Here is a 25,944-nt window from a genome sequence, read left to right on the forward strand (position 1 = left end):
CTTTGGCTGGTCTAGAAGCATAATAATTTCATTTCTGAAGACTGATTTCTTTAGAAAAGTTTGTAGGCTTGGAATCTGTTACAATAAGCTATTAAATTCCAAACAGCAGTCCTTAACATCAACAGATTATTTATGGAAAGGAAGGTTTAGTAAATTAAGAGAGCAAGGGGCTAACTTTATTTTCAACATAATAACATTTGTATTGGTAAAACCTCATCAACCTCAGTGAAGTTATTCTACATTGGAGCTCCATCAGACTTCTGATATTTAGGCAGAACAGAATTTCACTGCTGTCAAAAAGAGCAAAATAGTGTCAGAACGGGAAGCACATAGCATCAGGAGAAAGGCACGAAAGAAGATACAAGTTGGAGGAACCAGTCAAAGGAAGCAGTAAGGTTTCAGGAAAGGGCTTTACAGGTGAGAAAAATCCTAAAAGGAGCATGTCAGGCAGTGAGATAGAAAGGGCATATGAGAAGACTGCAACCTGTCTTTCCCTTCCTCCCCTTTCCCATAGCTGTTATCTACCAAAAATCTCCAGCCTTCCTTGGACAGTAATAGTTTGTACAGGGGTTGTGGCTGTTTGTCCCTACCCTTCCCGCTCTGCTCACCCTCACCCTCGCCGCCCCCCCCCCCCCAAACAACCTAAAAATGGAGGAAAGCAAACAGGGCAAGCCTCTGTTTTTTAAATGTAGAGGAAAGAATGTGAGAAATAAAATAGGAATAAGAATGCATAGAACTACAGAGAGAATGATATTTTCTTCTGCTGCCTACTTTCCTTACCATGATCTCCTCTGAAGAAGCAGCAGCCACAACCCTTTGATGTCTCTTTAGAGACAGACAAAATGTACTTACAGGACATTTGTCATACAAGAGAAGACACAGCTGGTGCCATGGCCGCTTACTCACTCTCACGTCACCCATGTGCCGCAAAAGTCCTGCCCCTTTCCTCGTCACACAGCAGGTTCACCCCAGAAGTACAGCAAGGAGCCCTAGGACCAGGATGTCCTTAGCCCATGGTGGCTACCATTTTGACAGAGCCGTAGCCCATGCTATCTGAGAATGGCCTGTGATGGGCTGGCAGCTGAAGCCATGCCTTCTCATTTACCCAGAAGCACCCCAAGGCCAGCAACTCCAGGACATTCTGCATACACTCCATGTCATCAAAAATACAGCCCTTCCCTCTTTCTGGATTTTTGGTCCTGGACAAAAAGTACTGAAGCTGGTTTATTTTCAAAATCTGTTCTTAACACATACCACATTTCCAGCCATTACATTTGTGAGTCTTTTCCACAGACCCTTTGCACCTCTCAAACAAAACCACAATCACTTTAATAGCCAGGGCCTTGTGCCGTTGTAACCATTGCCCAGACCTCCACGGCGGTCTGCACTTAGAGGACCCTGTTGCACTCCTGTTCTTGGGATATGCGAGATTGCCATTTGCCACAGAAATCCCCAGTCTTTTTTACCCTCAGACATGCTGACGATCTTTGTATTAACACGTAGCGGATGGTCACACCATGGAATCTCAGTCCGTGTGGCCTCTGTGTGCGTGGACCACCACACTGGCAAGCAGGCACGGCTCCAGGAGCCAGGCAGTCACGGGGAGTGCGGAGATCCCGCCGCTGTCACTGACGGTGGCAAGGTGGCAGCTGACATGAGCAAAGGAAGGGATGACTGCCTGGTCGTGAGGGTCCTGACACTTTTCTGGGGTAAGCCTGTGGCAGGCAGGACTTCTGCCAGAAGTGAGGTCACTTCTTATCTTGTGTGAAAGTTGTCCTTTAACCAGTGATGAAGTATTCCGTCTACCACACTTGCTCATGCCTGCAGCCAGTGCAACTCATCTGTGTTGGTGTAATAGAGAAAACTGGGTTCCTACTAAGTGAGGTACGATGCGAAGACCTAACTAGCTCTAACTGTGCTGAAGAAAACTGAAAATCCTATAAAGCCTGAAAGAATTAAGGAACAAATTAATTAACCAGATATTCTAGTTTTACAGAAGTTGTTTCCATATGTTTATTTTTATTTTGAAATTATAAGCACATTTTTGGTATTTACATAACTATAAGGAATATGCCTGTCATCACTGAGAGCTGTTCTTCAGGAATCACCCTTGTCTCATGATGTCCAATATACATACAAAATCCTTTGATATATTTTTTAATACAGAATGAACATTAAATGTAACATTATCTAATTCAGCCTTGTATCACTTGCTCTATAAACCCCTGTGAATTCATATTCAGCTGTACAAGGCTGGGACAGTCAGCTGAGTTTATCTGTTGATACAGATAAAATAATTCTTTTTTCTCGGATGGGATTATTGTACAATGTGGCAGTTTCCTACTTCACTTAGCCATGTTTGATCAATTGACTACCTCCTAAAGAAAGTTGTGAAATGTTCCTATCTCTTTTAATTGTGGACTTGTAACAAACCCATAGCTTTCCTGGATGCCTTCACTGAGTATCTCATTCTCTCGCAGTTGGCACATAGTTTAATTATGGTTACTATTAAACCAGAATTGGAACATGGTGGAAGGAATGGGGACCACATCCACTATCTGTATTTCAAGTCATTATTTTTTATATTTCTGTGTCACAAACTCTGTCCCTTCAATTTAATCATGCAGAGAAAAACAGTAAACTCTATCTATTGTCTAGAAATATGTTTTCTTCTCGTGGGAACATTCATGAAATAAAGATGATATTCATACTGACTGAGATTTTTTTGCTTAAGTTATAAACAACAACATTCCTGTATCACAACAGCTTGGTTGATGTGAGATGCACAAATACAAAACTGGGTTAAAAACATTAGATCTAACTGATAAACAATGATGCCATGAACACAAAGTAGCATTTACACAGTAATATGGTCTCTCTGTACTGGTAATAAGTGACAGACCAGCCAACCCTTTCAGAGTTTAACAGTTTTAATCTCTTTGGTCTATAACTGAAGTTACACTGTCACACAATAAGTAGTTTCTTATTGGATATTTTTACTGTTGCAAAAAGCCTGCCTACATTTCTAAACCAGAATACATTTCCACAAAACTCTACATCTAATTAGCACAGTACATCCAACAGAATTTCATGTTGTCTGAAAAGACGAATAGAGGAAGAGGTGGTAATAAAAATCAGGTTTTCAAAGGACTTGTCTCCTAGTTATTTATAATCTATCTTAAATTGATTCAGTCTCTTAAAATATTCTAAGAAAGGGTCCCATCCATTATTTTAGGGCAGATAGATACAGCTTTTGAAAAGACAGAAAACAGAAATAATGCTTAATTTCTAACTTCCACGATTGTCTAAGGACCAGTAGCTGTAAAAGTGTATTTTAAGTATTGCCCTCCTTATGTTCTTACTTTTTAGCCTCTTCATATGCAGAAGTGTTAGAACTGTGTCTTGAGTTGTTTGCTCCCTAAATCAATCAGAAATTGTTGAAGTAGATGAGGAGATGTATGTGAAATCAATAAAGTATGTAATATGTAGAAGGCAGAACTATGTAATGATGATGAGATTCCTTCTGATTCTGTAATCTGTTCAATTATGAACTTGGCCTAATGTACTTCTCCATGCTGTTCTGCTGATGGCCATCAATGCAAGCCCGATGCCCACGAGCAGTGCCTCCTGAGTGATGTTTAAGTTCAACCCTGACTGCAGTATAATGGCTACTCAAAGATCTTTTCTGAAGTGTGCTTGAATGTATTTGTGTTCCTTGCTCCAGAACAATCTCAGGTGTCTGCTCTAACTTCTGGGCCTGATAGCTGTGCTATCCAATAAAGTTGAAAAATCTTTGCCTTTTTAAATTGAGAGTTTTCCAAGTCATATCATCTATATAATCTAATACGATATAATACATCATATTATGAGATGTATTAGAAGAAACCCCTCCCTTAAGAATTATTTCCAATAGGTGTATTAAATCCTTTATGAAATAGAAAATAATGCTTACTTCCAAAAAATATATTGCTATTCAAAATCATGTTACATCATCATTAAGAGTCATATGGGATCCCAAATAGGAAATTTGGAAATAGTTCCCTCCTATCAAGGCTGTCCAATTTTCCACTTAATTATTTTCAACAAAAATACTTTAATTGTTATTCAGGATTATCTGGGGGGACTGATTTACCTCTTGACCAGAATCATACTTTTTAGTTAGAAGAAATTGCACAAGGACCATCAGCATACTAAAAGCATTCTAGCTGATCAGTTTAATACTGACATAGTTACTAATAATTAATTTTTACTTAGCTATCCTTTTCTCCATTTTTATTTTCCTTTCCCCCCCTTTCTTTGTGCACTATCAGTGATGGGCATAATTTCAAGAAAAAACAACTTGTCCATAATGATGATAATTGTCTCTCTCAGTGGTAATTACTAACTTTTCTTCCTAAGAGTCAATTGAGTTTTGTATGTGATAGTTTGTTAACAAGGAACAAATAGTTACAATGCCTAATTCATGTTTTTAAGTGATGCTGTTCTATTGTAGTAGTTCAAAACTGGAAGAATGTTTTATTAGCGGGGTATCCTTACTTCGATTTTGAACTTTTTTTTCTGCATATTAATACAAAGAACTAAATTCTGCAAAGAGACAAAGACAGCCACATGGTAAAAAACTAGCAATGATAATGGCTGTGACAATTTCTTACAAACCACACACTGAAAAGAAGGAATTAACACATGGAACTTTACAATTGTATGACCTGAAGAGACAGATTCTAGAGACTGGGAAAACAATAGCTTCACATAATTTGCTCAAGCCATTCATGGGACACAACACACTAATCAGAAAAACTTCCATGGAAAGCAAAATAGAAATAAACCACATGGCAAATAAACAATATAATGTACACTCGGAGCACTCTGACAAGTAGAACTTGTGTATGAAGTATGTTTGTTTTCTTGGTATTTTTGATTTGAGCTTCAATATCCCAGTAAGATTGCCTATCTGCAGGGACAGCAGCTTGTTTTTATATTTTATTGTTTTCTTCAATCTAAAATAAGAATTTTTATTGAATGTACATGCCTTGCTCTTTATGCATAACAATAAATGTTTTTTTTCAATAGAACTACATATTTGAAAAAACCTCCATAAATACTTAAAAAATTCTGGGCAAAATCATTAAAAATACAAAGCCTTGTAAGATTATTTATGAATCACTCTCAGTTGGAAGCAAATAGAAAAACTAATGTTAATTTTGTCTGCTTGTGCTGTTTCTCGCGGAATTATTCCTAGAAAAGAGTAAGGAACTACCACCACAAAATTACAGAAAATGTAGTGCATAGAAAATAAAGTGTAAAGGCAGCAAAAGCAATTTCTTCAAATCAAATTATTGCTGTACTCCCCCAATGCCAAACATGCTCTGCTCAATTTAAGCATCCATTTGAAGTACTGCTTCTCTAATAAATAAAATCTAAAATCAACCTTCTGACCTTAGAAGAGGAATGATAGAGGATAAATCCCTAGTTTCTCATGAGTCAATGGAGAGAGGCGCCTTTGAGAACTGCAAAGATGCAGATAACAGCCCCTTTAGCTAAACCAATATTATTTAACCACTCTCTCTCAGTATTTTTTCCTTATGTCCAATCCAGATCTCCCTTGTTGCAGCTTCTGACCACAGCCTTCTCCCACTATACACTTTTTAGAAGAGTCAGGCCTTTTAGGTAGTTGAAGAATATAACTAGATCCCCCATTAACCTTTTCTTCTTCAGGCTAAACAAACCCTCTTCCCTCAGGATCTCCCTGTGCATTATATGCTCCAATCCACTAACCATCCTAGGGACCCTCTGCTCCAGTTTGTTGACATTTTTCTTGTACTGGGGAACACAGCAGTACAGATGCAGTTACGCTCCTCCTCAAATAGCACAATGTACGGTTGCCTGTTTCACAGTAAGAGTGCACGGTTGGCTCATGTTCAACCTGGCATCCATTATAAATCCCAGGTCCTTTTCAACAGGGCTGCTACCCTGCCAGCTCATTCCCAGCCTGTACTGATCCATGAGGTTATTCCATCTTAGATGCAGAAGTCTTCTCTAAGAAGAAAGCCTTCTTTTGGTGCACTCCTTGAGTTTATTAAGTATCCTCTGGGTTGAAACTCTGCCACTTGTCCTCTCAGCCTGACCTCACCCCTCATTTACTACCTTTTGTAAATGTGCTAATGCTGAAGTGTCATCATCCAGCTCACTGATGGAAGTATTTACATTTGACCACTACTAGATGGTCAGAAAGTAAAACTAGCACTGGCAATAGGGGCAAGAACAAAACAATGTCTACTGATGCTACCTGAGCTATAAATACTAGATGTTCCTAATGGAAGAAAAAGCCACCTCTGTAGAACAAATGGTCCTAAACATGTTTGGGTATGCACAACTACCTGCCAAGGGAACTTCTGGTGCAGAAGATAAGCACCTGCACATTATAGGATGATGGAGAGTAGATGGCCACACTCCCTGCCAGCATTTAGATGAGCTTCAGGAGCTACTGTCCTAGTTTAGGCAAGAATCCAGTTAACAGAATTTCATTCAATGGGTATAAGGAGCTAGAAAAATAATTCCCAGGTGCTCAGGAACAGTAAGTGGCAGCATATAAGACCAACCCAGATGAGCCGAAGAAGTTATAGGTGCTCAATACCTGATAGAATATACACACAAACTTTATGGAATTTCTACGGTAATAGTTCAAAACAGTGTCTTATCATTATGCAGAAACTTTAGGTTTCTAGAATTGTAGATTATTGTTACAGAATCAGATTTTTTTTTTTAACGATTCTTTTCTTGAGAACGTTTCTTGTTTCTTGTTTTAAAACTCTTTTTATAGCTTCTCACTTCAGAATGGTAAAGCTAACGGTCTAATAGCATGATCTCCATTTCAATGGGTGTGTTGCACAGAAAAGAGAAGAGATTTTCATCCTATCTATGTCAAAATGGCAGAGGAAAACAAACTATAATTATGTAGACACACACTCTGGTTTTCAAATATAATTTGGCACCTCAAGTTTCACTTTTCAATGCTGGTCTATGGTAGGTTATGTTGCTTTTCCAGTTCTACATAATCTTTCATTATTGTGCAATCAGAAGCTTTCTTACAAAGATAAGCGAGGTTCCTTGTGAAAAGCTTATCTGCTGCAGAAGGTTGTACAGAATCAAAATACTGGTTTCCTAGTGAAGTCCTTTGTTATTATTAGTTTGCTGATATGCACAGATAATTAAATGGAGACAAAGATATGAATGTGGTTTTGTGATAGTTTTACTCCTTTGTTACAAACCACAGCTTTATGTTCATAGTCTTAACAGAATTTTGAAAGACTACAACATATTCTGTTCTCAGCACCCTTTACAACAGATGTGCAGTATTTGACATATGCACACCAATTCATTAGCAGAGAGATGATAATGAAGTTATTGATGTATGAAATTGGCTGCCTTCTCCTCTTACCCAAATATAAAAGAGACAGGAAATGCTTTTGAAATGGAAGATCTAAGGTATAGGCCAAATCACCTTGTGTGAGGAAAATAGGAGCAATCAAGCTTTTGGAGAATACTCAGTCTGTTTCTTGCTTTTAAAAGCAAAAATACAACCTGTGGAATGGGGTAATGTTTTCAATTTTACACAATTAAGCACAGAGCACAGTTGATATTCTGAGGTTCCTTTAAACCACTCTTCAGTTCGAAGGTATAATCAAGTGTACTAAAGTCATTTGCAAAAGATACTTTTCTAACCTGTTCTCAAAGACATCTAGTAACAGAGGGTCTACATTTCCAAGCAATGTTGAAGAGTTTTTCCCATTGTTCTTGAAAAAGCTGGCCTTTTACTTTGATTTTAAGGCACCTGATGCAGACAATTACAGTTGCAATTGTTTATCTTAAATTATTGCACGCAATACATAGACAGATAGTCTACATATCAGTATACCTGATTCATACACATAGGAAAGTATTTACCTGTCTATGTCAATTTGTAAGTCTGCCTTTACAAGTGTAATATGCAATTGAAGAGCATTTTTATCTATACAAAACTACCCTCATTCATCATTTGTGGATTAAATATATGAACTAATTCTCTGGAGTCATCTATTTAAAAGGCCTCACAGAAATAATGCTTTGGAAAATATCCTTATTATGAGTTCATTTTCCTGCTAATAGACTAGATTGAAGTATCTCTCAAGCGAAGTACCAGAAGGTACTTTGCTTTAGATATTTAAAAAACAAATAAAGACATACAGATTTTTCGCTGGTCCTTCTCTATTCTGTATATGCTTTTGAAAATACAATATTTTTTTTTCTAACAGGAATGTAGAATGTCTATGGGAGATTTTGACAAAAGTTTTATTTTCACCCATAAATTCTGCTCATTGTTTTTTCATTTCCCACACAGGTTGTCTAAAGTGACTACTTAATATACTGTTTTTCAGTCAATCATTTAGAATAATTTAGAAGGTTCCATGTAGAACCTTTGTTCTCCATGGATTCTGTTTGATACTGTTTATTATGATAAAAATATTTATTTGTGAAACATCAGATCATACTAACCAGAAAATACTTAAAAAACCCAAGAAGAACAATTTTCTCCCTCAGGATGTTAGTCTCACATTTTGACTTTCTTTGACATGTACTAGCTGAGAATTATTTTATGCATTCCATGCCATTTTCAAGAAAAAAAGCCATCTTTTAAAAATAGGATCTATGTTAATAGAAATAATTTGGTGAAATAACATTGCCTTTTTAGACATTGAAGCAGAGAAAATAAAGACTAGTTGTATATCATTCTGCAACTTGATGTGTTGGATTTGACCTCTACATGTATATGCTATTAATTTTCTATTCAGCCTTTGTAGTCTGACCTAGTTTCCACCTTTTATGTGACTCTCTCTTCATGTTCTTCAGTCAGTGAAGAACTCATGATTTAGCCAAATTGGTCTTTTATTGAACTGCCTCTTTCTTTTGTTCAAGAGTAATTTGTGTGGGTGCCCTTCAGATTGTTCCTTTAAGAACCTGCCAACTTTCTTTAGTTGCAGTTATGAAATAATGCTTCTGCCTAAATGTGAAAACAAACTAATAGCCTATCTGTCCTTCAGCTCTCTGCAAGGAGGAAAAATTGGTGGGAGCTCTCATTCTACTACTGCTAGCACTTGTCTATAATACTTTTGCCATACTTTGACAGTATATTGTGTGGGGTCTGAGATGATCTGCTTGTTTTTGTGTAACTGTTTGTTTGTGAACCACATTGGGATTAATTTCAAAGAATGCATGCACACTGATGTATGTTAGTAGCACATTGCTGGTACTACCTATGTCTGTGGGAAATTCCCGATTGTGGGGTTCTATTTTATTAAGCTATCCTTGCACATATTTATCTTTTAGATATCCTTGTTTACTTAATAACAAACCTTGTTATTAACAAGGTTATCAAAAGTGATCCAATTTTCACCTTCTTGCTCCGACCGGTATTAAGTGGTTTACAACTTCTGCATACCAATACAGCCATCATTGAACAAAAAACCCCCAGACATGCCATGGGTAGAATTTGAGTGAAACAATCTGACTACTGAGTAAACACAGAGAAAAAAATTAGATCTTGGAAAAAAACCAAGGCTAAAGAGTACTGAAATTCAAAAAGCAGAGGGCATGTCTACAATACTAGATGCTGACCATCACATGTCCAGCTGACCTAGAAAGTGGATGGACCACATATGAGCAAAAAGTAGTGTAGTGACATTAGTGTGACATTGAGTTTGAGTTAATAGGCCCACTTCTCTGCATGGCCAATGTTAACTTGAGCTTAGGATGATGCTTGCAGTTTTGATGTTTGCCATCCTTTACTGGCTAGTTCCAGTGATGACTTCCCCTATTCCACCTAAATACATTTGCCGGTGTCAAGTCTCATTCTACAGTATACTTAAGCAATATTATCTCATGGTGAAATTTCCGATTTCTGACCATTTCTTACCTGATCATTGTGCTCTGATATCTCCTTCTTTGGCAATATGGTGTTTTTACCTCTTTTTCTCATACTAAAATCTCTATTCTTATCCCACTGCTTTTTAGGAGTCTTCTGTTCATTGTACTTTGTATGATTTTCCCCTTTCATTAATTTGTAAAGATTCAGTTCTTCTAGCATCTCTTTCTACAAGTTCTGTCTCTCAAACATCATCTACAGCTCTATATTTGGCTATAACTTAATAAAAAAGAAAGTTGGAATTAACAAAATTTGCCATTTTAAAACAAAGCAATTTGCTACATAGAGGAGTTACATGTATTTCTGAAATTCTCTAATGAATATAACTGAACAAATTAATCTGCTACTGAAAGTGATTTGAAAAGAAGAAATATTGTCTACTTATTAATTAGAATTACAAAAAGTAGCCAATTGTACCACAGTACTTTAGGAATAAAAACATAGAAATATTGTAGCATCTGTGAGCAAGATTTAAAAATATGATGCATCAGTTTCTTTTATTACAAAATATTTAATTACAATAATAATATGCCATAAGTATACTACAAGATGTGAATCACACTGTACAACTTGTCACTCAAAATATGAAGGAATAAGATACATATCTAGTCAATGTCTCCAACTATGTAATTTCCTTATCTACCCTCAATATAATGTAGTACAGTCCTGTTTTACTAGGCCTAGTTTCATGCCAATTAAAACTTCAGTATGATTGACCACACTTGATCTGTTATATATCTGCATTGTTGCTACAGGCTATAAATTGGAAATGGTAAAAATGGCCAATGTCTTCAATACTGTTTGGAGTGTTTTATCTCAAATATCTGAATGAAGATTGTATTTCTGTTAGAAAAATATGCTTTATATTCAGTAAGTATATGTTGTTTTTCTTTTCCCCATCCCCCATATGCATCAGTTACTGTTAGCAGAGAAGTGTATTTTATCTTAGACAGATGACCATTTCTTGGTTGGTATTTTAACAAAGTGAAGATTACTCGTAACAATATTCTAACACTTAAAGTGTATATAAAAATATATTCTTTCTATTTTTTTCAAACATAAAAAATTATTCTTATCCAGAGGAAGGACAGCTGAACTGAATTGCTGCTGAAGAAATTAGGAAGCAGAGATGCATTTCTTTGTAAAGACAGAGAAATCTAGATAGATTGGAGCATTGGGAAATCATCAAGGGAATTAAATTTATCAAGTCCAAATGCCAGATTCTGCACCTAGGATGGAGTAATGCCAGGCACAAGGATAGACTGGGAGACGACTGCCTGGAGAGAAGCCCTGCAGAAAGGGACCTGGGGGTGCTGGTCGACAGCAGGCTCGATGCGAGTCAGCATTGTGCCCTGGCAGCCCACAGGGCAAACCCCATCCTGGGGTGCATCAAACATGGTATCACCAGCCGGTCAAAAGAGGTGATTATCCTGCTGTATTCAGCATTGGTGTGGCCTCACCTTGAGTGCTGTGTACAGTTCTGGGCCCCACAATTTCAGAAGGATGGTAAGGAACTTGAATGCGTCCAGAGGAGAGCAACAAAGCTGGTGAGAGGGCTGGAAGGAAAGTCCTATGAGGACCAGCTAAGGACTTTGGGTTCATCTAGTCTGGAGAAAAGGAGGCTGAGGGGTGACCTCATTGCTCTCTACAGCTTCCTGGGGAGGGGATGTGGAGACGGAGGTGCTGAGCTCTTCTCCCTGGGATCCAGTGCCAGGATGCATGGGAATGGTTCAAAGCTGTGCTAGGGGAGGTTTAGACTGGACATGAGGAAGCATTTCTTTACCAAGAGGGTGGTCACACACTGGAAGAGGCTTCCTAGAAAGGTAATCAATGTCCCAAACCTATCACTGCTTAAGAGGCATTTCGACAATGCCCTTAACAACAATCTTTAAATTTTGGTAAGCCCTGGAGTGGTCAGGCAGTTGGACTAGATGATCATTGTAGGTCCCTTCCAACTGAACTATTCTATTCTATTCTATTCAAAAAATACTAGCAGCTAATTCTCCAGAGTTGCCCACAGCTGGAATTTCAATCCCATTTTTATTGTGTGGCTCAAAGGTATTGATGTTTGCAACATCCTTAGGATAAAAATTTAACCTATACCTTCTCAGAATAGCAATGACAGATGCTTGATAACTAGTATATGGAAATGTATAGACAGAATTTTTTAAATGGCTTGGGAGGATGGGGGTATGAGCCTGACCCCACAGATCCATGTATATTTTGATGTTGACAGTGCTCATTTTAATGCCTTTGATCACAACCTGCATCTCATTGTTTCCTTCCCTCTCATGCCTCTTTAGTTACATCAGCTTATTTATTTTGTAGGATCTATTGTGAACTGGATCTAGGAACTGGTCCAGCTGAAAAAAACTTACACATTTGATCAGATCTTCCACAAAATAAGAGTTTGTTAGTTGCTCGATTCAGTTCACAGTCTTGCTTCACAGTCAATTGTGTCAAAACAAAAGAGAGGCAGTGCTCTGTGACTTGAAATCACCAGGGAAAAATGAGGAACGATCTACGAAAAGAAAGTAGAGAAAGACTAGAGAAAGTGCAATTTAATGTAGGGAAATGAAGACTGAATGTAAATATTATATACCTTCAAATATTGAAAAATAGAAAGGTCTTATGCCAGTGTTGCTGTTGAATTTTGAACTTTACCCTAAGAATCACTGCAAAAGAGGGTCAGAAACAGCCCTAAGACAGCATCTGGTCTATCTTCAATACTAAAGCACTTTCTTATTCCTGAATGACATTTTTCTAGCCTACTGTTAATGATTCAGTGATGAATTTCCACAATCTGCCAAGAAATCTAAAAATCTCAAAAAAAATTCTGCTTTCTCCATAACCTTTCCTAAACTCTTACATGAAAGTCTTCCTAATCTCTCACCTAAACAACCTGTTCTGTGAGTTGGAACTATTACTGTTTGCTCTGTGCACCACAGACAGAGAACAAACAGATTAACCTGTTCCTTTTTGCAGTGGCTTTTAAGTAATTGAAAATTTATACCCCTCTACTCTCATCCTCCTAGCTTATCTTCTCAAGATCTAAGAATTCAAATTTTTCCCTTGTCATAGATTTCTCTGGATTCCTGCCAAAGCTTGCTGCTTTCTCCTAGATTCTCTGAAATTACTCTTCTTGAAGGAAAACACTTAAAAAATGAATGAAATACTTCAATTTAGTCATTACCATTGTTGAAGAGTAGAAGGAAAAATACACATCTTGTGAACTGTACTCCTTTTCATATCCAACATGATAGTTGCCCTTCTCACACATGATAGTTTTTCCTAGTAAACCAGGAAGTAGCCATATGTCTAACTCAGATAAAATATGTTTATCTGCAAAGAATAACTGAAACATACGGCAAAACAGAAAGTCTTTCTTTTGCAAACAAATCATGGTTTCAATGTGCAAATAAATTTCATATTCAAACACTTGCAGTGAAACACACCAAACAGTAATTAACAGGCTTAACTCTCACTCAGCTTGTGATCTGCTATAGTCTATGGTTCCTTTTATTTTTGCAGAATTAGTATTTAGGTTTTCCCCATCCTATTGCTGCGTGGCTATTTTTTACTACCTAAATTCTTGTTTCCATCCTTTCTTGTTATGTTGTCTCTTATTTTTTCATAACATGATTTCAATTTTTAAAGGCTATTTTGGATTATCTACCATTGCAGCTCCACCACACCAATTTTCTTTCATTTGTTTACTTTCTAAGTTGATGTTTAAGCATGTTAATAAAAATCCTGAAAAGTACTGGATACAGGACAGATGCAGACAGAACTCCACTTGATACAGATTTTTGATGCTGAACCACTGATAATTATCTCTGGTTTGATTTTTCCAACTACTTTTGTTTTCACCCTAACATAAATTAATCTTGACCATGTTTCCCTGCTAGCTTATAAAAATGGCATGTGATACAGCATTGAAAGCTTTATTAAAATCAAGATATCTAATATTTACTGTTTCTCTATCTATAAGGTCTGCTGTTGTCTCAGAGAAAGAAATCAAACTGGTTTGACACCATTTGTTCATGACAGAGCTGTTAAGTCACTTATCTCCTTGTTCCCCTTATGGTATTTTTAAGTAGTTTGATTGTATTGTTCTATTTCTCTCCTTCAGAATTAAACAGATACCATTAGCTAATGAAAGCTAATTAAAATCTTTGGCCTTTTCACTTGTTAGAGAACTAAAATTCTCTTGGTCTTTCTCTTACTTCTCTTATTGTACCAGAGAGCTATTTTACATTTTCCAAGTTGTCCTTTTCAGTCACATCTCATTTCATGTCTTGTGCTTGGGAAAGGTGATAACCCTGATTTATAAGAAAACCAAGACCCTATGCTGTTAATAAGTCAGGGAAGATTCATTCCTATTCAAAGGTTTTAACCAGGGACTAAACCCAGGAAGATAAATGTGCTGTATTAAAATGGTCCCTTGAGGGAAAGGATAGGCAAGGCATGTAAGGATCTCCCTAAGGAAAATAAACACATTCCACAGTAAAATGTGAAAAGGACTCACTAGCAATATTTACTACAGTAAACAAAATAAGGTCACGGCACAAGCTCAAGCAGTAGTATGCACCTGTCCATACTATTTAAGTTAGCACATTCCTGGTCCAGTTTTAGCCTGTTCAAATCAGTACTCTTCCAGGGGATGCACAGGAGCGTTTGAGAAGAAGCATGGACCAGTTACTGTTCCCTACAGGCAGTGAGCATGGGACAAGGCCATACTGTTTTGGAGGATAGAGAGTTTATCTATACGGATATGCCATGTGTAGCACCACATGTTCTTGGGGCTACAGATTTGTCACTGGCTCATTTTATATACCAGTATAGACACAGCCACTAACTTCTGTCTAATTAATCAGTGGATTCTTTTATTTTGATTGCTCCAAGTATTCTGGATTTGTCTGAGTTTTTCTGTGTTTTATATGATTCTCTTCTACTTATCTGTTGCGATTTGACCTAGCTTCTGCTTTCTTTGTGCTTACTTCTCACATTTGAGCTCAAACAAGAACTTAGGATTTATCTGGGCTGTTGGTTTTTACACTGTATATCCTCTGCATTGTAGGAGTGTGTAGTTAGTGTAATAGTATACTGTATTTAAGGTGATACCAGTTTTCCCTTAGTCTTTTCTTAGACCTACCTCCTGTGAAATATTACATATTAATTTTCAGAGCTGAAGTCTGCTAATTTGGAGTCTGATGGTTTCATTTTGCTGCATTCCTTTCATCAAAAGATATTTGAGTATTCAAAATACTTCACTATCACTAGCAACGGTAGGTGATTCTACTAGTTGCTGATTAGAAGCTTTTTTTCTTAATCCTTCTAGGTTAATCATTTAGTAGGCCTCCACCATGATAATTGTCTATGTTCTTGTCCCCTTTAAAAACTATCCAGAAATTTCAATATGTTTATCTGCCACTGTATTACAGACACCAGAACAAGTGTCCAAGCAAACATCACTGAGCCTTTCCTATATCTATTCATAAAGTCAGTACAGAAAGTACAATCAGCCTGTTATGAACTGATACAGCAGAGAATCAGTAAGATAATTAATATGTATTAGTATAAAACAGTGTAGCTTCTTTGTGAAGGACAAAAAGGGGTAAAAAGGAGGTGGTCGTTGCTTGCACACTGGAAACAATGCAATTATCAGCTATATACATTTGGAGGAAATGCTCTGACATGTAAGTTGAAGGAGCATTCTTAGGAAACAGGAATTTTAGACATGAACAACTGTGAAACAGGAGCACATTAGTTTGGAATGCACCAAAAGATATAAACAAACTTTCTGAAGAGACAGAAAGAAGGGCAGCCTCAGCATGCAAGAACTAATGAATTCTGTTCATTCAAAATCCAACTTACTGAAAGCTTCCAGCCACTTGTGACAGAACATTCTCATGCCCTGAAGCTCACTGTACTGAAAAGCTGTGAGACAGAGGTTGCAGTCCTGGACGAAAGAAAAAAAATCCAAATTAAAATGCAGTGCTGTAGGTGCTATAGAGAAATTGTCTAAACACAAAAGAACAAGGAAGGTAAGGATCACAGACAACTCAAGAAGTCTCCATTGTGGTAAAACTAGCAGGTCTAGCTAAGTAATGCAGCAAAATCCATATGGTTTAAAAATATTTTTAGTATAAAAGAAACATAAAAGCACACTATATAGGTATAATGAAGTACACAGTTGGAAAATAATTTCCCTAAGTAAAAAATAATTTGAAAACCATAAGCAAAAACCAGCTAGAATAGGAAAAAACATGAAAAGGAAAAGACTCTGATCCATATCTCTCAGTTAAGCTCTCAATTAACTGTATGCTGCCTGCTTGCAACATTAACTCTTCAGCACAGAGATCCCTGACTTTGCATGGCTAAAAAATTCATAAACTACATCAGTAAGTTACACTTCCATGTTTTTAAAATGGTTGTCGATGCTGTGATGGAATCCTGCAGCTCTTGAACTGGAAAAATTACTATTTTTAAAGTTGTAGTTATTTTCCATTACAGATCTGCCAAAATGACTAGCCTAGAATTGAATTATTTTACAGGAATATTCCCTGTAAGCTGATAGGTATCCTTCACTAAATCGTGACTGGTTTTAGTTATAACATTGCTTAATATTCACTTTGTTAATGTACAAATCTAAATAAGTACTGCCAAAACTCAGAGGTCTTATTTTGTTTCTCAGTCAAGATTCAGCAATGATTGCGATAAGATGCTCAACTACTGAGATGATAATGAAAACAAAACAATTCACAATATATTTGCTAATATATTAGAAAGCATCATGGATAGGTAAAATCATTCATACCCATTGAAAAGTAAAAGGACATACACAAAAAATTTAGGTGCTGATTTTTTTTCTAAATGTGCCAGTAAAAGTAGCCAATCTGATTCTTGTTGAAGATAGCAAACAGAATATATTAATTTCTTTTTTCCTCAGAACCTGAAGTTATTGTAGAATTCAGTAGAGATGTCAACAGCATTCAAAAAGTGCACGAGTGATTTACAACTACATCACACATTACTCAGATGCTAACAAGATCACATTGAATTTTACAGTCTGAAACTACTATGTGTTATTTGCAATGTCTACCTACATCCATACTTGTAAAGCTAGGAATATGTGTACCTAGGAACATTCCTGGGCATTGGAACCTCATTGTCTATACTGTTAAATTTTTTGAATGGTCCCTGACACAGATTTGGTTCAAGTCATCCATTAGCCTCCCAAAGAACTGCAGATCTGGATACAAATCTGGAGCTTGCACAAGGGACTGGTCCCAGTAGGTGGTCTGCATGAAACTACAGTGTTTTGGAGGGCAAGACAATTTAAAATTATGGACACAGAGTATTTCCTGTCAGTTGGCCTCCAAGCCATTATTCCTGGGCACATTTAGTTTACTTAAAAAGATGGAGCCATACTGACTGCCTGGCAGAAAAGAATGCTGAAACTTTTCAGTACACGTAGGAAGCCTACTGATATTGTACTTAAAGTACATATGAGAAAGAATAAACAAGTATTTTATATGTTATGATTAGTAAGCTGTAAGTGGTGTTTTATACAACATCAAAGCTGCATATTCTAATAAAGTATGATAATCTATAAGACATGATACTTTACTGCCTGTGAGTTTACATATTTCAGCAATGTAACCTTCTTACCTGTCCAAATGGTTATTTGGAGCTTGTAAAATGGTATCAAATGGTAAAATGGAGCTAAGTAATTAAGAGGACAGCAGAGAAAAGTGTGTGAATTTTAAGAATGTCAGTGTTTGTTTTTGGTTTCTTCCTCAAGCTCAAGCAAAGTCTCTTTACTTGTAAAGCTGGAGAGGTGGGGGTGGAGAGGAAGGGACTATTCCTTGAGCCTAATGTTCATTACTGGTATTTGCCATATTTTCTGCATGCTAAAGGAATGGGATTAAGGGAATACCCTCAGAGTATAAAGAACTCTAATACGATTGAACTAATACTCTGATTACAGAATGAACTATGCACTGCTCAAGACACACACAGTGAATACAGTATGCATGCAAACATGCAGATACATGCATATCATAGTCAGAAAAACCGTGTCACAGTAATTTTGGTATCATTTATTGACAGCCTAATCTTTTACTACTATATTCTTATAACCTCCTAAAAATTCTTTGGGTCTGACAAACATACCACACTGTCCTTTGGATAAAGAAAAATAAGATCCTGAGTAATCCCATCTAATTTTAGCCATGTAACACAGACATACACATTATAAGCATACACTTTTCAACAGCGAGGTGGGCAAAATGTTAAAAGGAGCTGAGCCATCCTCAGCTTCCTTTAAAATCATTCCAAGCACCAAAACAATGTTCTAGGAAAGACTCAATATTTATTTATATTTATGTAAGGAGAATCTGACTAATTTCTCTCAGAAGAAAAGCACACTTTCCTGAATAGCCTACTTATTAAGTATGCATCCTTGTAGGGTATTAAATAAAATAACAACAGGAAACTCTGTGGCAAATGCTAAATGTACAATCTATGCAAGTGTTGGTCAGCCTATTAACAGCTGAAATATTGATATAACTGGTATCTGGACTTCTTTACCTACATCATTGTGTCTCTAAGAGCTGAATTTTATGACATTTTGTAAGGGAAAAGATTTGTGATTGGATTTTATTTTGGGTATTCATGATTTACTGAGGAATTCAGAATTTCTTTTTTTCCAGCTTAATGTTAAAGGTAGAATCGCAGGCAGTCTCAAATGACACTTGGAAATGATGATATCACATGAGACAAGACAATGAAAGTCAGAAAATTGAAAGAAAATTTGTTTGCCTTTTGACATTAGGAAAGCTGGTGATTTTTAAAGAATCCCAACCTGACATATTAGCTGACATATGCTAGACAACGTGTCATTTAACATGTATTAACTAATTGAGATAAACACCAGGGAGCTTTGGCTTCAATAAGATTACTTAAAAGGTTAAAGTCTTTCTCAGCAGAGTCAAAACTTTCAACAAAGCCCTCTTTGTTTAGATAAAAAACCCTTCCTCAATTCAAACTCTTACAGAATATAGATAGTTGCCTGAAACTGATTTACAGTTTTATTAAAGTAACTTCTTATTTCAGCTGGAAAACATGGAAATAGAAAAATGCCTTTAAAATTACTAATGCAGAATCTAATCCAGATTATATATTAGAAATCTTAACCATTTTAGTTTGCTGAAATAGAAAAGCATGTAGAAAGATTATAAATCCAAGATCTTGAGAAATGTTCAACCCAAATGCCAAACAAAGAAATAAAAAGGGAAGGTTTGATTTTGGCTATTCATTGTACCCTTTTAATTTGTAGTCTATTTTTATACTTTTATTTGGGTGTTCAAGCGTTCATAAACTTCTAATATCTTAATATAGCCAAAATAAGTATAACCATGCACATTGAATGTACAGCACTGTCAAAAGAAAAAGAATAGCAAAACCAAGAAATGAGTTGTCTATGAATATGGGAATTGGAGGAAGCTAGGTACAGTTTCTACCTTAGTGAACAACTTGTCACTAAGAGACAATTAATCATAGATAATTCAGTCCAAAGGAAAAGCTGATTTTGCCACCTGGGCTCTTGTAGGTCAAGCAGCTGGCAGTGAGTAGAAGTAACCTAGACTGAACCCCAAATGTAACAAGACAATGAGCAGCTGCCACAGTGATTTATGACTTCTTAAACAAGACTGGAGGAGATAAAGAAAATAGCATAAAAGCTCAAAGAAGTAAAACAGCTGCTGAATTAAGTGAAAATACAACAAGCAAGAAACTGGGAAAATTACAGAAAGTGACCAGAACAGCCAACCTGTGAACTCTCAGAATGAAGAAAAGCTGAGTCTACTTAAGAGTTACATCTTTTCCAAGTTCTCCAGACTCCCAGGACATTTGATCAGAAGTAAGATCTCGTTAACAGGAATTATATATACATCACTGGTGAGTTTTGCATACTTACATATGCAGCCAGTAAACTTGTCCGTTATGTTACGGACAGTCCTTTGGTCACTGGTGATCAACTACCCAACCCCCAAACTGACAGTTTGGACAATGGATTTGACATCCATGGGTGGGTTCAAAGGTTGAGTGAACCACAATAAGCTTTTTGGATTGAAAGACTGAGACCTTCCAGCTCTCACTGATCTCACAACCACTATTTAATGAGGCCTATAAAGCAATTCTGTGTGGTTAATATGCTACCTCTTTCAAAAACAACTGACTTTGCCTAGGAAGGAATGACCCAGAAACACCAATTTACGTGAATTCTTATTACAGAACTTTCTGGACCTTACAGTTTTCATTCACACTTGATTCTTAGGACAAGATGAAATGCTCTTTTCACAAAGAAAATTGAGTCATGATCTTGACACTTCAAAAAAAAGACAGCTACTACCATCCAACCTTTCTCAGACTTAATTAGCTGTTAATAATTATTGACAATATCTCAAGAGCATTTACATTCAATCACCTTCTCATCAACATACACAGCAGCTTGGATTTTAATTCCAATCAATCATGAAATTATTTAATTAAAATTAAATGTTGAGCTCTGGAGTTTTGCTTAAACTCAAGTCCCTTCCTATCTACTTAACTTTCCATATGTTTAGCTTACTTCTCCGAGCATTACTTTGCTTCTAAGAATATGTATACCCTCTATGTGCCAAACTGTGCACTGAAGACTTTTCAAGCTTGCTTCTTTTCCTTTCCTGCTGCTATTTACCTTCCCTTACAATTTATGTTATTGGAGTCCACTAGGCAATCTCACTCCCTGCAAGCAGTATAAATGCGTCCAAATCACAGGAATTGCCACCCAGCATAGCTGCTATTCTCAAGAGACAGTCAGCAGATCTAACAGGTCTTTTGGCACTTTAATTTTTCTATCATGCAAGATAGAAAGATGCAGACAGGTCAGTGTTTTCTGTAAAGGCTGTTTTGCAGAGGAAGTGCTTTTGCAGGGGAAACCTTGTGGCAGAGGCCCCCAGGCTACTGTATACCAATGTCATTTTAAGTCTTGTCATTTTTTCTGTTTCAGCATTCCTATGCAGACAGGTAGGGTGCAGCTTGGCCACATTTTCTAAAACCTCTGTCAAAACAGGAACTTTTGTTAAGTTCTCTTCAACTTTTGAGCAATATGGCTCAAATGACTGGTACAGCTAATAACAGCATGTTCCTGTAATCAGTCAGAACATGAGTCTAAAGTATGAGAACATCAAAACTATGGGTATAGAAGAAAGCACTAAGAGTGAAAAAGCAGGCCCAGGGATGGACAAATCTCAGGGACAGAAAAGGCTGGGAGAATGTGATGTTCAAACACCTACTTCCACCAAGCCTCATTTTAGCTGTTGGATATACAATAGCCCTGCAATTCAAGATGAGAAAAACAGAGTGCAAAATCTCTTCTCTGCATTCATAACTACAGTCTGCACAACAATGACGTGAGAGCAGAAAATTGCCAGAAGGAATATATCCTGTCATAGCTGATTTCAACCACTTCTTTAATACTCTTGCATGTATTTCTGATTATGCAAAAGAGTTAACACTGGTATCCATGTATCTCTAAGTGTTTAATTTCTGCATGTTGTTTAATTCCAAAGCCAAAGTGTACTTATTCTCAGAAAAAAAAAGAAATCCATCAAATGAGTTTAAATGAAACAGAAGGAACTGACACTTACACCTTGGAACTTCTTTTGGAGTTTCCTTTCACCCCAGAAAGGGCTACACTCTTTCCTCCCTGCGCCCCATTTTTTTGGTTCTGGTTAACCAATTCATCATGTTTCTCTCACAATTGTAAGAAATATGTCTTCCATGAATTAAGTAACATGTATGCAGTTTCTGGATTGATAAGAAGTGGAATCAGTTGGAACCAGCTCTAACTCACTAGCATCATTGCAGCCAAATTTCCTGTTTTGAGTCACAGAGCAAGACCACTACTGAATGCAGAAATTACAGTGCAAAAGGCTACAGCAGATGAACACTTTCTCTTTTCTTTTCAGGCCAAAGCCTCAGCTAGTCTAAAAATTTGTTAATGTAAAAACCACACTGCTCTTGCACAATGTCTGTGACCATCAATAGGGCCCAGAGATAGTACCAGAAATAAAAGACATACGTATATTCTTTGATAACCTGAAGGTAATTGTGTAGACGTATTTCATTACTTGTAGTCACTGTTATCTAACTTCATAGTACTCTCTATTTTGCTAGCACAGTGGTGAAAATGGCATTAGAAATTACAAATTTACAACTTTAAGCAAATCAGATGCACAAAAAAAGCTTGGTCAATCAAAAGCCTATGCACAGACATAACATCAAATGCACATCTTATATTCTCCACTAAATGCAGAAAAAAAGTATTTCTTTGCAATGGAAACAAACATTTCTGAATTACTGCTAACCTACTGAAGTCACGCCAAAGAAATAACAGCTGGACTAGTATATAAAATACCTGCACATTTAAGGATTCCATTAAGGAAGGAATTTTCCATGTCAACTGAGCAGTATGCGGGAAAGAACTGTCCTTATATTACCATGGTTGTAATCAGAAATACTTATTTCTTTGTTGACATTTACAGAGTTTAACATGCAAACATAAAAGTCCTCCAAAAAAGCAATGGAAGCAGTTTTACAATCATATCCTTTCAGAAACAAAATGCATTATAAGTCACCATAATCACAGGTAAAATATTTCCATCGAGTTTTAGTTATCTCTAAATGAAAATAATTTGCTCAAAAAAATACTATAAGCTTATCTAGATGATGACTAAGCATAATAAAAGGTTCTTTTGTGTATACTAATCTTTGCAATTTTGTAATGTTTCAATTAGAATTTTTAGAAATACTTCAGGAAGAGATTAAGAAGTCCTTGTAACTGCAGCAGCTTAAGACACAGTGATTTTATCTTAGAACTAAAAATTCTGTATGTAGAATAGTAACACCATATATTATGCTCTATTTAATAGAAAAAATTCATTTTTTTCTTGAACTCTTTTTAAGCCTACTAAGAATAGTTAGGTTTTGTGTGTAGTTCCACACAAAAATGCCTATTCATTCATCTCTCATATGAGTCTTTAGCCAGTTTAAAGCAGAATTTACTAAGGGATGAACAAAAGCAAATGCACGAGATAGTTCTTAATTATAGTTCATTTCTCACTATGTTCATATAACTGAAAACTTACCACTGATAAAGCTCAATATTAACATCAATATTATTATCTCAGGTACACCTTGTCATTGTCCTTTAATTATAAGACCTAATTAGTAGACCAATTAATTTAAATTACCTAAAACCAGGGGATGCAAATGTAGTTCTTTAGAATGGATACAGAATCTCATAAATCACACCCGAAATAAGAACTCAGGTGGGCTAAGACACAGGTATGCATCCTGACAGCAGAATAAGGAACTGCAAATTACAGCAAAATGAACTTCAGTTATCTATTTAGTGAAGAGCAGCTGTATTAAATCTGGAGATGACAGTTCACTTTCAGTGGAACAAATCAGCAGTCTGACAGTGCTGAAAGGGAAAGGACTTGCTTCCTCATTTTCTCCCTGTTCCTCTTGCTTCCTCATTTTCTCCCTGTTCCTCTTGCTTTTGATTCAGATCCTTCCTTCCCACCCTCAGTAATGCAGTTTCCTCACCCTGTCTCACTGTCCAGGATCCATGTGAACTCAAGATTAAAGATGTAATGAGTTAAACAGCTTCTGGTTTTCCCAAGCTAGTTTTCTGATATTTTAATGAACTGACCCTGCTCACGTGCAAGGTAAGCAACTCAACATTTGTGGCCAGAACTTGGGAAAGAGAAACAAGACCGGGGATTTCCCATTCTGCCCTAGAAAGTTGTTAATGTATCTACATCTATTTCATGTACCACATCTTATTAACATATTTTAAAGAGGAAATATACTGTTCATTCATTAACTCGTAGCCTGTATCAAAGTTTCAGGATTTATTAACATCTGCAGGGAAAGAGAAATGAAGGCAAAAGATTTTCTAAATGTAAAAAAGGTGAATCTGAAGATTCAGATAAATCTGTAGCTGGAAGAAGAAATCCTGAAAGTACTATAGGCAGCTAGAGGACAGAAAACACAGTCAACTCTGTCAAGTAAAATACATGCTAGAAAGACCACTGTAACTTGCCTATGTTGGAACAAGGAAGTAATATTCCCTCTTCAATGAGTTTGACCGAGCTGAACTTTGAGTCAATTGTGTACTCCCTAAGAAATAATACTTTCAGGATGACAAATCAGGATTCACCTCACTTAACCAGACGTTGTAGCTAAACTATATAGGGACCCTATATGGTCAATGAAGACAAACAGGTTCTTACAGAATGTGACTCATCTTACCTGTTTTAGATAAAGGGTAAGACAAATTTCTCTGAGAAGTGCCTATTGCTTCACTGACTATGAAGAATGAGCCTACACAGCCTGTTGTAAGTATCCACACTTAGAAGAATTGCCGTCGCAGTAACAAGTGGGAAGGTGTTGAGAGACAAACAGCAAAAAATCAGAAAAAAATATAGAGATAGTAACTAAGCCTCATCATCGCAGACAACTGCAAACACCCTCTAGGAGCGTATCATTCATGTCCGGGTATGATACTCAGCCTTTTTTCATGAGACCCCACTCTTCCCCCATGACCAGCATAAAATAATGGGAGAATCTTCTTCATCTTGATGAACTTAAGACTTGGACCTAAAGTCTGAATGAGACATGGGGTTACACTTTCTTTTAATAAAATAGTAAGGAAAGATTAAGGATGGATGAAAAGTATATATTGTAGTAGGAAATAAATACAAGCTGTAAGGCCAACACACTTTTTATAGTTTATGTGGGAATCTTCAAAGAACACAGAAGATAGAAAGAGAAGTTCAAATGAAAATTAATCACTGCTAGGCAATACTGCCTGATAATATCATTTAACTGCCCTTCAGCCTCCCTCTTACATCACATTTTATTGTTGATTATACTCACTAGGATCTCAGGATGAATATTAAGGTATCTAAGACAATAAAAATATTGTGAGTGCAATTACTGACAGAAAAAAATAATTTCATATCATTAAGTAAACTGTTTACTATAAAATGGCATACATGATACCTTTCATAAATTAAATATTAGTTAAGCTATTAATCAGTTTAATGTTCCTAACATCATCTCACTGATGTGTGGAAAGAAATACTAAGAGCTTGCAGTTTAACTTCCCTTGTCAATCTGGACAAGGTCAGGGACAAATATACCTGTGAAAAGAAACAGATGAGGGGGCTAGCGGGGAGAGAAACATTTACAATTTTAGTTCCAAGGAGTGACTAGAACAATACTCTTTGTTTTGAGAAATTCTTACAACTATTTTGCTTTAGACAAGAACACAAATTTTCACTTTCTATTACAAAATCTGCATGGAGAAACTTAAAAAAAAACAAACCACAATTTCCTTAGTAAACATAGGGTACAATTTTATGTGAAAGATGGATGAATTGAATGTGCTGGCAGACTCTCTTAATTTTGTTTCCTGAAGTGCTTTAGAACAGAAATAATGGCTTTTTCATTATGGTAATGACATACAGATTTTTTGAATGTGTGTAATTACATAAATTCTTGTTTTGACACAAGCAAGTGGTATTGCATTGTAATTGGACATCTATTTATAATGAGAATTCATGTAATTTGATTTTTCCTATCTCTGTCAAGATCTACTGTCTTGTACTGATGTTTTCTTTTGTTATGAAACAGACCACAAAACACAACCAAAAATCCTTCTCTGAATGCCCTTACCTTTCCACTCAATAAAGAAAACACAGCAAAAAAAAATTTCCAGAAGGCTGTAATCAAGCCAAAGAGTGCTACATAAAAGGAAACTTTCTGCATGAATGTAATGGAAAAGGGGACTTACATGCATCCAGCACCAGGCTAAAATCTTGTCTTTCCCAGATACTCTGAGTTTAAAATTACAAAACAGTGACTGT

The sequence above is a fragment of the Buteo buteo genome, chromosome Z, assembly GCF_964188355.1.
Source record: "Buteo buteo chromosome Z, bButBut1.hap1.1, whole genome shotgun sequence".
In the NCBI taxonomy this organism is placed as follows: Eukaryota; Metazoa; Chordata; class Aves; order Accipitriformes; family Accipitridae; genus Buteo; species Buteo buteo.